We start from the raw sequence: 17,570 nt of genomic DNA, 5'->3' as shown, positions 1-17,570 counted from the left end.
TTTCTTTTCTTGCAACTATCTCAATTCTTTTTCTTTTTCTTTTTTTGTTTGTTTTTGTTTTTCAAGGTAGGGTCTCACTCTAGCCCAGACTGACCTGAAATTCATTATGGAGTTTCAGGGTGGCCACGAACTCATGGCAATCCTCCTACCTCTCCTTCACGAGTGCTGGGATTAAAGGCATGTGCCACCACGCCCAGCCTAACTAAATGCTTATTGTTTATTAATTCTTAGTAAATTCTATAAGTTATCAACTTGAAAAATTCAAAAACCAGTAAAGATACTACATAAGTGTACACCGGTGAGAAACTAGTTAGAAACAGTTACATGGGAATGTATTAATAATTCATGAAAGCTTTTTCTTTTCTTTCTTTATTTCTTATTTATTTATTGGTTGTTCAAGGTAAGGTCTCACCAGTCTGACCTGGAATTCACTATGGAGTCTCAGGGTGGCCTCAAACTTGTGGCCATCCTCCTACCTCTGCCTCCTGAATGCTGAGATTAAAGGCGTGTGCCACCATGCTCAGCTTTCATGAAGGTTTTATAGTTACAAAACACACACAAGTCATAAGACAATGTAGTTTTTAATATATTCGGGGAAACATTAGGTGGGCCGATTATGGCAAGGGAGGGACACCTCTGCTCTAAAATTCCAATGTTATCTTACAATATTCTTAGACATTGGGTTGGAGGAAGCTGGTGGTCTTCATTCCATGAAAGTTCCTCTTCATTACCTGATAGTCACAAGATGTTAGATCAGACAAAGAGATCCGTAGTAAACAGCTATTAAGGAGACTAAATTTAGCTGTGGATAAGTTATCTCTGGATTTTTAGCATTTCAGTCTGTCCACATTGAAATTCTAATCAGTTTTAATTGACCTGGTTTTGCTGGATAGATACGTTCTATATATAAATCTATATTTATATGTTCAGGAACTTCACATGCACCTAAGACTTCTTACATCATACCTTTCTTTCTTTCTCTGTTTCTTTTTTTAAATTTTTTTTGGTGGGCGGGGGGTTCACAGTAGGGTCTCTCCCTAGCCTAGGCTGACCCAGAATTCACTATGTAGTCTCTGGGTGGCCTTGAACTCATTCAATCCTCCTACTTCTGACTCCCAAGCACTGGAATTAAAGGCATGTGCCACCATGACTGGCTGTTCTTTCTTATTCTTAGGGGAGAAATTAAAAGGTACATTTACAAAACTCTCTTTGGTTTCCAACTACCTGTGGATCTTCCTCTGCTCTGAAATAGATCTGCTTTGCCTCAGGCCCCATTTTGTACCTTTGTGCTAAAATTTCTACAGTTGACCTGACTCTCCTGAAGTCGGACATGCCTGTGCAAAGACCTCACGTGATGCTTGTTCAGTACTGACAGGGAGCCCACAGGGGACACCAGACGCTGCACTCCTCTCTCACTGATCCTGCTGGTTCTTCAGCTGAGTCGTCTGCCTACATCAGTGTCCATTCATACCTATTGTCTCCTCTTCATCATCCTCTGTACTGATCACCTCACCCATGAACCACATTCCCAAGAAAGTTCCTGAAGCACGATATTCCTTTTGTACCTTCTGCTGCTCATTCTTTGAGGTGGCCATCTCTTACCTGCATTTAGAACAATTGTACAACAAAACTCTTTTCCATCGTTATAGCCCCTTATTTTATCTTACCCAGGACCACATAAACAATGTTCCCTAAATTACTTCAAGTCAAAAATTTCCAAAATGCCTAGCAGTGTGCTCAACCATGCTTCCGGCATTGCCATCTTTTATTCTATCATTCACAGTGCCATGAGAGGAACATTAATAGAAGGTAAATAAATTACATAGAAATTTCAAAATAAAATTCATGATAGCGCCCCATTGCCTTTTACCTCTTTTGTTCTTTTTCTTTGTTCCTTCATCACTTCTGGGATCTTACCTCCAATATTCTCCTTTTGTTTAGTGTGGTAGTTTCTGGGACAGAGTCTGCAGGTATAGCTGAGGTTGGCCTTGAATTTTCAGTGATCTGATACCTTCACTATCTCTAGTGCTAGTGTGGCAATGTTAGACATCGTGCTCATCTCGATATATTTGGCCCACTGTTTACACCACTCCTCAGATTTATGGGAGGTAAAATTACCTTTTGTAGTGTCCTTCAGACTCAGCAATATTGTGCCTGTTCTTCAACTAACTCCATGTTTCATTCCCTCAGTGACTGTTCTGATCCCCAGGAGTTTATCAGGTCCCCGCCTCATCTCACAGAGCCCCACAGACATGTGTAACATGTCCACACAGAATTCACTGAGCCCTGAATGCATCACTGCTTGTAGTTTCTTTCTGTAGTCTGAGCCAGGTTCTCTCCCATGTCCTCCATAGACTTCTTCCTTAAACACTGCTTGCTCTGCTATATCTGTTTCCATAGAAATATGTTTTGGGTATTAATTATCCATTATTTCTTGGCAATTTGTAAGATTTTGCCCCCATACTTCAGCATGTCTCCCCATTAAGTCATCTTTGGCCCATTAATAGATTTTTTTTCCTTAAAATACAGCCTTTTTAGCTATTGGTATATTGCCCTGAGTCCTACAGTGGAATGACTCATGAGGCTAATATAGCTCAGGAAATACCACTAGTAAAGGCAACTTAGCAATTCCACTAAAAAAGTATCATTTTTCTTGGTGGTGTGGCACATGCCTTTAATCCCAGAACTCAGGATACAGAGTTGGGAGGATCATAGAGATTTTGAGGCCCCCCCCAAGACTACATAGTGAATTCCAGGTCAGCCTGAGCTAGAGCGAGAGACTACCTTGAAAAACAAAAAGCAAAAAAAAAAAAAAAAAAAAAAAAGCAAAAAAAAAAGTAAAATTTGAAAAAAACCTCCATAATATTAATTACTGTTCATTCTTTTTCAGTTTCATTGTGAAGAATGTTATCAATTCCTTATTTGTTCTCCCTTTCTTTCTGTTGTGTTTCATGCACATTTCTACAAGCATCTTTCCTCATTTCTGTGGAAACTGTCAAGCACCTATGCCTTTCAATAGCAAATGCAAAAGATCATACTTAGTTTTCTCATTCAAATTTCTCTTTCTGTTTTTTTTTAAGCTTTAGTTATTTATTTTATGATAGAGACAGAGAAAGAGTCAGGTAGAGAGAGATAGTGAGAATGGGAATGACATGGCCTCTAGCCACTACATACAAACTCCAGAGGATTGTGCCATAGTGTGCATCTGGTTTTATGTGGTCACTGTGGAACTGAACCAGTGTCCTTAGGCGTTGCATGCAAGTATCTTAACTTCTGAATCATCTTTGAGGGCAAAATGCATAAGCAAAATTAGATAAATGAAAGGAAAATAAGGGCTGTGAAGCCTAAGGATCCTGATTTAAGGTTTGATTCTCCAGGACCCACACATCTGGAGTTCGTTTGCAGTGGCTGGAGTCCCTGACGTGCTCTTTCTCTCTGTGTCTCAGCCTCTTTCTCTGTCTGTTATTCTCAAATAAATAAAAGTTAACAAAAAAAAATAGGATTGGAAAAATGGCTTAGCAGTTAAGTGCTTGCCTGTAAAGCCTAAGGATCCCAGTTCAAGGCTGGATTCCCCAGGACCCACATTAGCCAGATACACAAGGGGGCGCACGTATCTGGAGTTCCTTTACAGTGGCTGGAGGCACTGGCGCACCAATTCTCTCTCTATCTCTCTAGGTGCCTCTTTCTCTCTCTGTCTGTTGCTCTCAAATAAATTTAAAAAATAAAAATAAACAAAAAATAAAGAAAAATAATGTATATAAAAATAAATAGAGATGCCTGACTTCCGGCCAAGGTGGTGCCTGCCTAACTGCGCAGCACAGCCCTGGGATAGAAAGGCAAGGCATTAAGGGTTCTGGATCTTTCAGGGAGAGCAGTCTCTAATAGATCCCCAGTGGGAGGGCACAGAGGGGGAAAAATGATCATTCCTGATTCCCTCGCTCACAGGTAGCCCACCAGTCCCCCAATCCCCTCAAGCAGCTGCTGTACCCACAGTCCCAGCCTCAGGATACTCCTGCACTTACTGTAGAAAAGGGGACCCAGGCCAACATAGTTCCACTTGCCTCACTTCACAGAGGCAATCGCCATGCTACCCCTGCCCACGCATGACCTTGGGTAGGCTCCTTCTGCTGGCCTGCTGGAGCTCAGGTTCCATCTGTCCATTTGCCCACCACATGCACGCCACTGATCTCCACTTGTGCAAGCTTAGCCTGCTCTGCCCATTTGCCCACTTACTGCTCCAGCTGTTGCCCATCCATGTGCCAGCTCAGGCCCATTCCACCTGCCCACACGAGTCCAGGCTCACTCTGCATGTCTGCCTGTGCCAGCTCAGGCTCAATCCCCTGCCTGTTGGCCGGGTGGGCCGCCCACCAGTGTCCGTTGTGCATGTGAGCTCAGACTGCTTCTGTGTCCCAGTGTCCCTCCACACATGTATAGGCTGCTTCGGTGCTTGGTGCTTCAGTGTCAAGCAGCTTTGGCACATAACAGCCTGAGAGCTCAGACAACTTTGGCATCCCTGCTCAGGCTTCTTTGGCATTCCACCAAGCGAGAGCTCAGATTTCTTCAGCATCCGTCCTCAGGCTGCTTCAGCTTCCCACTGTGCTTGAGCTCAGGCTGATGCACCCTCCCACCTGTTAGCTCAGGACCACTCTACACATCTGCTTGTCTGCCAGCTAGCTTAGGCCAGCTCCCCCAAGAGGCACCACTTCCCCCACCCATCAAGACCACAGTCCTACTCTCCCTGCCCATACACTGTGATGGGCAGACCACAGTGCACAAGAAATAACATGAAAAATCAAACGCAAGTAAATACAGTAAGATCATCCATCCTATAATGAATGTCTCTAATCAATACATGAAGAGACATTAGGATCAGAACACCAAAATGAAGCTAAGAATAATGCAATCCTGACCAAGCAACTGGTAGAACTGTCAGAAAAGCACACATGTGGATTCTGGTATCACTAGACTAGACCTAATAAATAAGAGAATGGAAGGAGTTCAAAGACAGTTAAGAGATATGAAGGAGAGTGAAACAAAAGAGGACCTCGAAAATCAGCTGGTGATGCTAAATGAAGATGTAAAGAAATGGAAAGATGAATTCCAAGAAGCATCAAGAAAATCAGAAAATGATGTGAAAAGGCAGCTTGACAGAGGGAGGGAAACTATACACAGAAAAGTAGTAGAAAATGCAAACCTAATTGAGTAACTCTCCAAAACTCTCCAGAAGCTCTCAAGAATAGAGTCAGCCATGTGGAGGATAGAAACTCCAATCTGGAAGACAAGATGGAAGAAACAGTTCGAGAGTTCAAAAGTTTCAATAAGTTCAAAAATTTTTGTGAACAGAACATGAGGGAATTGGGGGATACAATTAAACTTCCTAGTATATGGATCATTGGAAAACCAGAAGGAGAAAAAATTCAGACCAAGGGCATGGAGAAATTATTTAACAAAATAATTAAAGAAAATTTTCCCAGTCTCTCGAAAGAAAGGCCCATCAAGATACAAGAAGCTAACAGAACTCTAAACAGATTGGACCAAAGGAGAAACTCTCCAAGACATATTGTCATTAAGACTCTAAACATTGACACAAAAGAGAAAATACTAAAAGCAGCTAGGGAAAAACAGCACATCACTTTTAAAGGTCATCCTATCAGAATTACTTCAGACTTCTCAGTGGAAACCCTGAAAGCCAGAAGGGCCTGAAATGAAACATTGCAAAGTCTAAGAACCTATGGCTTCCAACCCAAACTACTTTACTCAGCAAAAGCATCCCTCATAATAGATGGTGAAAGAAAAACTTTCCATGACAAAACTCAGCTTTACAATTATATGAACACAAACCCAAGCCTCCAGAGTATTTCAGGAAATTCTCCACACAGAAGAATTAAATAATCAGCATCAAGTGCCTACAAGAAGCATATCACAATAACCAAACTCAGAGAAGGCACAAAAAAACTTCAAAGTCCATGAAAACACCAAAGCACATATACCAACACAATATGGCAGGGATCAAATCAAACTTCATAGTCATTACCCTATATATTAATAGTCTTAATTCACCCATAAAGAGACACAAGCTAACAGGATGGATCAGAAAATTAGACCCCTCAATCTGTTATCTTCAAGAAACCCATCTCACGACTAAAGGCAGGCACCTTCTCAGGGTGAAAGGGTGGAAAACAATATTCCAAGCAAATGGGAATAATAAACAAGCAGGTTCTAGCTATATTAATATCAGATAAAATATACTTTAAACCAAAAATAACCAAAAAAGACAAAGAAGGTCACTTCCTACTTATCAAGGGAACAATCCATCAAGAGGATATCACAGTCATAAATCTGTATGCACCAAACACAGGGGCACCACAGTTCATAAAACAAAACCTATTTGACAATGAAACAGAAATAACTACCAACACCATCATAGTTGAGGACTTCAATACACCATTATCAATAATAGACAGATCACCCAAACAGAAACTCAACAGGGAAGTAAGAGAGCTCAACAAAACCATAGATCACTTAGATCTAATTTACATCTACAGAACATTCCATCCCAAATCCACAGACTACACATTCTTCTGAGCAGCCCATAGAACATTCTCTAAATTAGATCATATACTGTGTCACAAATCCTGACTCCTATATTTAGGATAATTGACATAATTCTCTGCATGATATCAGATCACAATGCTATACTGCTAGAAGTTAACAAGAGATCTACCAAGAATCCCATTGGCACCTGGAAACTGAACCATACACTTTTAAACAATAAATGGATAGTGGATCAAATAAAAAAATGAAATTGTGAAATTTCTAGAAATGAATGACAATGAGAACACATTGGACCAAAACTTATGGGACACAAGGAAGGTGGTCATCAGGGGAAAATTCATAGCACTAAGTGCCTTCATAACAAAGACAGAGAGATCCCAAATCAATAACCTGACCCATCCACCTAAAGGCACTGGAAATGCAAGAAGAATCTAACCCCAAAAGCTCCAAAAGGAAAGAAATAATTAAGATCAAAGCAGAAATTAATGAATTGGAAACTAATAAAACAATTAAGAAAATTGACAAAACAAAGAGTTGGTTCTTTAAAAAAATAAACAAGATTGACAAACTCCTGGCCAATTTGATCAAGCAAAAAAAACAAACAAACAATGCTTCAAATTAACAAAATTTGAAATGAAAAAGTAGAGATCACAACAGACATAAGTGAAATGAAATTGGACTTATTTCAAAAACCTCTACTCCACAAAACTGGGTAATATGGAGGAAATGGATAAATTCCTGGACACATACCATCTATCAAAGTTAAACTCAGAGCAGATTAATCTCCTAAACAAACCTATCACACTTATAGAGATTGAAAAAGTAATAAAAAACATCCCCCAAAAGAAGAGTCCAGGAGCAGATGACTTCTCAGCTGAATTCTATCAAACCTTCATGGAAGAATTCAAACCAATCTTTCTCAAATTGTGCCACACACATTGGACAACTGGGAAAGCTTCCCAATTCCTTCTATGAAGCTAGTATCACCCTAATTCCAAAACCAGGCAGAGACACCACAAGATAAGAAAGCGATCGGCTTATTTCCCTGATGAACTTAGATGCAAAGATCCTGAATAAAATCCTATCAAACTGAATCCAACAATACATCAAAAGCATTATCCACCTTGAACAAGTGGGATTCATTCCAGGAATGCAGGGGTGGTTCATTCTATGGAAATCTGTCCATATAATAAACCACATAAACAAGTGTAAACACAAAAACCACATGATTATCTTGATAGATGCAGAAAAGGCCTTTGACAAAATACAACATCACTTCATGATCAAAACATTGGAGAGAAGTGACATGGTTCATATCTTAACATAATAAAGGCAATATACAAAGCTCCTAAGGCCCAAATAATACTTAATGGAGAAAGACTGAAGGAATTCCCATTGAGATCAGGAACAAGACAGGGTTGTCCACTCTCACCTCTGCTCTTCAATATAGTACTAGAAGTCATAGCTCAAGCAATAAGACAGGAGAAAGAAATAAAAGGGATACAATTTGGAAAGGAAGAAGTTAAGTTAGCTCTATTTGCTGATGACATGATTGTATAAGTAAGAGATCTGAGAGACTCCATCCCAAAATTCTTGAAGGTGATTAATTCCTATAGCAAAGTAGCAGGATACAAAAATCAATGCACAAAAATCAATAGCCTTTCTATAGGCATATGACAAAGATACAGAGAAAGAAATAAGGGGCATGGTCCCATTTTCAATAGCAACAACAACAAAAAATACCTTAGAATAATGTTGACCAAGGAAGTGAAAGATCTATACAATGAAAACATAAAAATACTCAAAAAAGAAGCTAAGGAGGACTAGAGAAAATGGAAAGACCTCCCATGCTCCTGTATAGGCAGAATTAACATTGTGAAGATGGCAATCCTACAAAAGGCAATATACAGATTTAATGCAATTCCAACTAAAATCCCAACATTGTTCTTCACAGAGACAGAAAAAATTATCTCAAATTTCATATGGAAAGGCAGAAGGCCTCAGATATTCAAGCATATCCTCTGCAAAAGAAATACCCCTGGAGGCATCACCATATCTGAGATAAAGCTATATTACAAAGCCATAGTAGTAAAAACAGCATTGTACTGGCATATAAAAACAGTAGTATAGGCCAATAGAATAGAATTGAAGACCTGAACTTTGGGTCAAGCAACTACAGCTACTTGATATTTGACAAAGGCCCTAACAATATAGGCTGGAAAAAGAGACAGCATCTTCAACAAATGGTGCTGGACAAACTGGATAACAATATGCAGGAAATTGAAACTTGAACCACACATATTGCCATGCACAACACTCAAGTCCAAATGGAACAAAGACCTCAATATGAGATCAGAAACTTGACTACTATTGGAAGAAAATATAGGAGGAACTTTCCATGATATAGGAATGGAAAAAGACTTCCTGGACAGAACCCCAGTAGCTCATGATCTTAAACTGTCACTCAACCAATGAGATCACATGAAGCTGAAGAGTTTCTTTACAGACAAGCATATAATAAGCAAAGCCAATAGATTACCTACAGATTGGGAGAAAATATTTGCTGATTATCCAACTGACAGAGGCCTAAAGTCTAGAATCTACAAAGAACTCAGAAACCTAAACAATAAGAAGTCAAACAACCCACTCATACAATGGGGCAGAGCTGAACAGGCAGTTCACAGAGGAAGAAATACAAATGGAAAACACACACTTAAGAAAATGTTCATCATCCCTAATCATCAGGGAAATGCAAATTAAAACAACAATGAGATCCCACTTTACCCCAGTAAGGATAGCAAATATCAAAAAATGAAATAAAAATAAATGCTAACAAGGATGTGGAGAAATAGGAACCCTCATCCACTGTTGCTGGGAATGTAAGATGGTACAACTTCTTTGGAAAGCAATATGGAGACTCCTAAAAATTCTGACTACAGAGTTCCCAACAGATCCAGTTATTCCCTTACTGTGCATGTACCCTAAAACCTTTAAACCTCAGTCAGCTAAGAGCTGGAATCAACCCAGATGTCCATCACTAAAAGAATGGATAACAAGATGTGGTACATCTACACAATGGAATTATACACAGCAGTAAGAAAAAGATGACACAATGAAATTTGAAGAAAAATGGTTGAGCCTGGAACAGATCATTCTCAGTGAACTTAACCAATTACAGAAAGGCAATCACTGCATAGTCTCGCTCATCTACAGCACCTAACCTGAAACTACCCAAGATGCCGACATACCCAGCAAGCATCTCAAGGACTAGACAATAGGATTGGTAGGGAGGGATGGGAGGGAAAAGGAGGGGATTAGAGACACAAATCTAGACTCAAACCACAATGGCACCATAAAATTCTACATCCTAAAAGGCAGACCAAATGTTTGACCCTTCACTAGGCCCTTAGAGGGAACACTTGAGCCACAGGGTACTGGAGAGGGTATGATGAAGTCAGACCTTAATCTTCTACAGCTTCTTTCTCTCTCCCTCTCTCCCTCTCTCTCTTTCTTTCCCTAAGTCTTTATATTAGTTATCTTTGTTTTCCTTGTCTTAGTAGGCACTGACCTGTAACTCCCAGTACCAGCACGTGGCTATCATCCACAATAAGCTTTTGGTCAGCAAAGCCTACAAGGTTTATTAAAACAAAGACAGCTTTCTGTCAGAGTACTTGATGATCCAACAAAGGTTAGTGGTAAGGCACTATTGTTGAAGGTACCATATGAGGTCAATACATAAAATGGAATGACATGGCTGGAAGCTGGAAGAGAGATCAGTCCCCAGACAATATGTCTGGTGCCAGAAGGTGCTACATGGGTGACTGGGGGAAAATGACCAATATCTGTCCAAGCAACTCATGGTCCAACCTACTGAGCAGCAAATAGCCTGTCTTGATGCTCACCCAAGTGCAATATTGGTGCACAGCCATGGTGGGAAACCAACTGCTCTTGATTTGGCTATCTGATCCATCCTCTCAAAGGAATGGGACCCATAGCTGGAGCTGGGAAACAAGTCAGAACCATATCCAAACATGAGGCCACTCTCCATTATCAAGCAACCAATTGGGGACTATAAGAGGGCCTACAACTCTTAAATTCTCTATAAAATAATAAGGGTTATCCCATTTGTCTGGTGCTTTACCCTCTGTTGGAGAATATGCTTCTTTTTTTCAGATGGATACAGATCCTAAGGAGAGAACCACCCCACCATACCTCAAAAGGGCCCCAGATGAAACTAAGAATATTTGGCCAAACAAGAAGGGTTTTGTTTTCTTGATGAACCAAGTACCAGCACAAGAGTGAAGGAGATCAACACAGAGAATAATCAACTCCTACCAAATCAGATATCCAGAGACTCAGAGGCTCCCAACACATCATCACTGAAGCTGACCAAAAATGAACATGGCTCAGGGAAATTTTGTGGAAGAGGAAGTGGAAAGAATGTCTGAGCCACATGTATGAGCCATGCTGTGAGAAAAACACAGAATCAAAAAAAAAAAAAAAAAAAAAGGCATGTACTACCATGCCTGGTGCAAAGAATATATTTCAATGACTAATTGAATAATATGTCTTTTAAGAAACTGGTATGTGTGAAATAAAAAGCTCTTTAATTGAAAAAAAAATTAAATAGGGTGACAAGCTAATAGAAGCATGCTTAAAAGAACGGGAAGAAAGAGAAGGATAAAGATCACTTTATATCCTTAAAATTAAGCAGTTCACATGAAGAATGGTCAGTATAGGATTGGGACACTTGTCTTTCCTGCCAGTGAAGATGATGATAAACTCAAACAAATCCTGTGTCTGATGCTGGCCGGGATTCTCTTCCCTTCCTTTTAAGAGATGCTTATCTTGCAAAAAATCACCTCTTCTGGCTGCACTGTGGTTTGCAGTCTGCACTGTTGGCACAGTGTCTCTTGCTCACTAGTTCATAAACTGTGGGAAGGTTCATGCTGTGGAACATATATGCCTCTTCAATGTGTTGGGGAGCGCGTAAATTTAGCAAATTGTACCGAGGTCTGCAAAGAGACAATGTTCTTGCTTGCAACCCTTGCTAATCATGAGACTTATCTTGAAAGGATGAGGTCTTGGATATCAGTGACTGAGAAAGCTTCCAACTTCTGAATAGTGTTGGCTGTCAACTGTGTGTCCTAAATGGTTCAGAATAGCGAAACCAGACTGTAGTTATGATCAGATTCACAGAAGGTGGGTCTGTTCATTCCTATACCATTTAAGCCTCTGCGTGCCTGAGTAGTATGTCCATTACTCCCCTCCATTATTGCTTCAAGTAACTGTCTGTAAGCCTGGGACTGGGACAGTTTGACTCTACCTCCATGACTTGTGATGGTTATATGCAATTTTCAAATGTTTTATCAACATTTGTAAAGCTCCTCCAATCTGTCTTTGGAAGAGATTCTATTCCTTGCTATCCTATCTCTGCCATTCACAACATCAAATACAAAGGGTTTGTTACCTAATCTCACATATCACACTCTTCAAGATAATTTTGATTGCCACAACCAATAATATTTAGATCTGTTGATGCACTTTATCTAACGATAATCCATTTACAGAAGAGGAAAATGGGGTTTGAAGAGGCTAAATGGTTTAAAGATGTGTTGAGGGCAAAGGCACTGAGTAGATAGTTGTGCTGGTAATAGATAAAGGACTGAGGCACCAAGTTGCAGCATTGATAGGACACAGAGCCAAGAGTAAGAGATCAACATAGCAGGCAGTGATGAGGGTCAGGTTGGAGTGTACCCTTGATGGACCATGCATTCTGGCCATGAAAATCCATGCTTGAACTGAAACCCAACCATGGTGGTTTGAATGGGGTTCCCCATCCCTTAAATGCTTGAATTCTTGGTACCAGAAGTTGGGAATTTGGTAGGTGAAGCTATGAGGAGGTGCATTGTTGGGTATGGGCTTACAGATGTTTTAGCTACTCCCCCTTGCCAGAACTTAGCTCACTCTCCTGCTGCTGTTTTCTAAATGATGTCACAGGGATGATGTCCAGCCCTTGCTCATGCCATATTTTCCCTGCCATCATGAAGTGTCCCCACAAGTCTCAAAGACAAAAGAAAAACTTTCCTTCCATTGGCTCCACTTGGTTAGGCGCTTCATCCCAGCAATGAGAAGGTAACTGCAACAACAGGAAAAGATGGAAGTTAATCTCAGGTCATGTTGGCCCAGCCTGCTGAGCAGTGAACGGGTGATGGACCACGTGCCCTCACTTGGGAATGCTTCTCCTCTCATAGCCTTGGGGGATGGGCATTATACTGGAGCATTGAAAAGCTCATGTGTTCAGTATTTTAAATTTGAGTTGTACTACCCAAAGATGGAAGTTTATTGGCATGAAAGAATTATGCATCTGTGTGTTCCTTGTGGAATACTGGCAGCTGGTGGTTGTTTAATCTTATCAACAAATGTAGAGTCAGTCTACATTGGTCCTCACACCAAAAATGTGATATCTCTTGGCAAAATGTGGCTGCTTCATGAATTGGAGCAAATTGGAGTAAGGAAAAACCTGGAATCTGTTCTTCTGAACAGCACTGAGTGCTCTGAGCAGATCCATGCTTGCTCCATACAGTGTACATTGTGACACCTGAAAACACATGCCAAATGACTCTCTGGTAAAAGAAACCACATATTATTCTTTTCTACCTGATAAATTACATTGGCTGGTTGATCAAGATTAAGGAAAACATCCACATATAATATGTAGTAATAGCAATGTGTCAGTCACTTTCCATCACTGTGACAAAATGCCTGACAACAAATAACTACTATTTGGAGGTACCTGTCTCATAGTTTGAGGGATTCCATGTCATGATCAGCTCACTCTGCTGCTCTTCAGCTGTGGTGACACAGATTATCATCACAAGGAACCGAGCCTTGGGTGGAAAAGTTTTGCCCACCTCATCTTGGCCAAGATTAGACAAGGATGAGACCAAGCCAGGGACAGGAATATTTTCAGAGCATTTCTGCAGTGATCTTCTCCAGCAATGGGCTCACCTTTGGATAGCCCAGTGATGGGTAACTCATAAACAGATTGATGCATGGATGAGCTAGGCACCAGCCTCTCATGATCTGGTTCCCTTTCAATACTCCCACAACTTTAAGGGCTAACTTTCACCATATAAACCTTTTTTTTAATTAATTTTTTTTTATTTATTTGAGAGCGACAGACAGAGAGAGGCAGATAGAGAGGAAGAAAGAGAGAGGGAGAGAGAGAATGGGCACGCCAGGGCCTGCAAATGAACTCCAGACGCGTGCACCCGTTGTGTATCTGGCTAACGTGGGTCCTGGGGAATCGAGCCTCGAACCAGGGTCCTGAGGCTTCACAGGCAAGCGCTCAACTGCTAAGCCATCTCTCCAGCCCCATATAAACCTTTTCATAAGACACCTATGTACAAACCATAAAATTTGACTTCTGGCCCCAAAGCCTCATGCCCATCCCATAATGAAAAAACTCACTGTGTCCACCTTTCAAGAGTTCCCTAATGTTCAATAGTTCTAGCATTTTTCTTTACTTTTTTAATGCAAGGGCAAGGAGCTTTATTTGGGGCTTAAAGTCGGTCTCTTGACTTCACCAATGCAGTGGATCCATACAAGAGCCCCAAGTAGTGGGAGGGTAGGGTTTTTATATGGATTTGAACATAGAAGAAGGGGATGGGTACATGATTGGTTGATTAAAACAGAAACTGCACTTGTACTCTTCTGATTGGCTTAGGATTTTGGCAGGCTAAAAGTTGGTGGGCTGGGACTATAGGAATTGAACTTATCTATGACTGTAGGAATGTATGGCATAATTAGTCTCCAGTAACTATTAAACCCATCTTTAACAGAAAATAAAAATTTAGACTGTGCCAGGAAACAGAAACTTAGGCCTACTGAGGACTCTGAAGCCTGTCATGGAGTCCATCTGGTTCCTGAGTCCTTCATTCCCCCTCTCTTTGTACTATGAGAAGCCAACCTTGGATCCCAGTTGAGTTAGTGAGTGGAGTCTAATGGTATAAACTATGATCTTAAAACCATAAGCTGTACTGTATTAATGTGTTCCCTAACAAAAGCAACTAACCTATTAATAATGCAAGGTCTTATTGTGATTAGCAACAAAAATAAAAACAATGTCCCTGTTAAAACAGACAACAAAGTTGTTAACCATGGGGAATGACTGAACCATGACTCAAATCATCCTCTATCAGCTTCTCTTTCTTTCATTTTTCCAAATTCTCTCGTACCTTTACCATTGAGTCTCTAATTATACCTGAATGGTTGATATAAAAACAACATTCTTCCCTTAAGGCCACACATAGACCCCTTGCTGGAGGAATAATAAGTCCAACCCCCGTCTATTCCATAATCAGCTACGGAATCTACATTTTTCTCTAAGAGAGTAATGGATGTTTCCAGTCTCTGAATGTCTAAGTCTATACTTTCTCTCAACTCATGGTAATGTTTTCTTTGAAGGGTGAGTGCTGCAATGCCTGTTCCTGCCCCTGCCAGGCCTGCATTGCGAAATGTTGTCACCAACCAGACAGTAAATAAGGCACCGGGACCATACCCAGTAGCATACAGTCTTATTCCCCAGGTCTTTCCATTATCCCAGGACACCTGTATCCCTTTTTCTGTAAACTTGAGAGAAATGAAATTACAGGTCTCATTTCCTTTCAAGGGAGGGAGGTAACATGGTCCATTTTGGTCCCTGGTCTGGTTCAGTGTCATGGTGATAAGGTCCCCCTTAGTAGGTTGGTTCTGATATACCCTTCTGGTAGACACACACTGCCAGCCAGCACAGTAGAAGGCTTCAGGTCCCCCATGGCCCCCTTTGATTCTTGCTTTCCTTAAGTGCCTGGGCATACATAGAAATAAGAAATTTCCTGATTTGCCACAGAGTCCCATGAGTCACCCCCTAGTTGATGGAGGTTAAAGATCAAATCAGGAAACCAGGTTCCCTGTGGGGCAAGATGTGATTTTGGAGTAAGCAATTTCCCCCATGGCAGTGTTGGTTATTAGCCAGGTCAGATTATAAAGTTGGTGGGGAGTAGCTGCCACAATACGTACAGTTAGGAGCACAGTCAGGATCAGGAGCGTTTGAGTTGAAGCTTGAGTGGGGTGCTGCATTTCCATTGTGGCTGATGGTCCTCGGGTTCAGCCAGTGGACCTGTCAGTCGGTCAGATGTTGATGTGATGAATCCAAGTGGCAATTCCATCCATCTTCACAGCAGTAGGTGTAGTCAGGATGAAGACGTAGGATTCCTTCCAGCAGGGTTCCAGTGTCTCGCAGCTATGGTGACACCCAGTCTCCCAGATTATTTACATATTTTAGATTTGAAAATAACCCTTTGAACATCTATATTTGTTTTCTTTATTATAGAATTAAAACTATGGGAAAAAAGATGTCTTAATGTTTGTTTCCCCTCTTGGAAAGCTCTTCTGTTACTTAATAGGCCATTCATATTTGTAAGGTAATTTTTATCTTTGGTTATACATTTCTCTCTGAGTGTTTAAGACCATGCAGATAGCCACATTTAATTAAGGATTGGTTTAATTAAGAATTAGGTCTCTAATTGCTCTCCAAAGACACTTTGAGGACACAGGAGTAGCCCCATAGCTTACTGGTGTGTTTTGTCTGTTAGGATGAGTCAGGGCCATGCTGGCCAAGTAGTTTTCCCTTCTTTGGGAAGTCAGGAGGACTGATTGCTCCTCAATTGTGACTCTCCTGTTTCAGACTGTATACCAATTTTGTTTGGATCTCCATATCCTCCCTGCTTAGGAAGACAGGTGACTTCCAGGGGGCCAGTGTAGAAGTATCCCATCATTTCAAGTGGCCTCATGACCTGGGAGCACAGGCCAAAATATTGGTGCATCTTGCTCTGATGATTCCAACTGGCTTTGGCTTCTACATAGGTAATTAACCACTTATGAAGTTACACCAGCCTGGATGTGTGTACATACAAAGCACATTTGATTACTGAAATAGACTTAGTTAAAGAATGGCACAAGGGCTTCTAAAATCATTTTGTCCTATCTTTAAAATTTTAGTTGTACTATGGCAGCATAAGCCTTATATATGAGGCATAGAAAGTAGACACATTTCACATTTTAAATATATAACATTTATAAATATAGGCAGAACCTGTTACCAGTCTTGCAAACAGTACCAATTGATCTACAAACTAACTAATTTAACCTAGATATTGTCAGAAAAGGACAAGTAAGACAGTAAAAAGTCTTAGCACCTATGTTTGAAGACATCTCTGATTAGTTCAGATACCTGCATGGGTACAAATTACCCCGAGAACATTGGAAACAGAACCACAGAGCTTGAATTTTTTTTTAAACCAAAACAGCTAGCTAAATGCTAATATAACCCTTGATAAATCTTTTTGAAAGAAAAAAATTATTTGACAACCAGTGATTTTTGGCTTAAACTTGAAAGCTATCGATTTTATGTACCACAGAAATTTTTATTAACATAAAACAACTTTATGTCTTACTCATGATTTAAATTTGATAAGACTTAAGCAAGCTATCCCAACATATCCCAGGAAGATGAAAGTTATCATTACTGAAATTAAATCACTTAAACCTAACTGATTAAACTTAGTTATGACCATTCGATAGAATTATCATAAATAAGACAGAACCTACATTTAAAGTCACAATGTCTTTAGGTATGAGTACTTCACCTTTGGAAATTAACCACTTCTATGTGAGCCTTTATCTTAAGAATAGTTAAAACCTTGATGAAAAGAGGAACCTAATTTACTTTACTGAGAGAGTATTAAAGCCAGTTTTATAAACCTTAAATCATAACAAATTAGCATCAGTGAACTGTTAATGTGTGAGGCCTTATCATAAGACTCAGTTTCTCCACTGATTAAAACCTTGGCATCAGGTAAACATTAGATTTAATTCAATTAAATGTTTCAATGAAGGGTCCCTTACCATGATATACACATTAGGTAAGCCTGATGTTTGTCTTATGTAAGGAGTTTGTAACCTGATCAAAT

This window comes from Jaculus jaculus, chromosome 19 (assembly GCF_020740685.1).
Source record: "Jaculus jaculus isolate mJacJac1 chromosome 19, mJacJac1.mat.Y.cur, whole genome shotgun sequence".
Lineage (NCBI taxonomy): Eukaryota > Metazoa > Chordata > Mammalia > Rodentia > Dipodidae > Jaculus > Jaculus jaculus.
The sequence above is the reverse complement of the archived record's forward strand: the minus strand, read 5'-3'. Positions refer to the sequence as shown.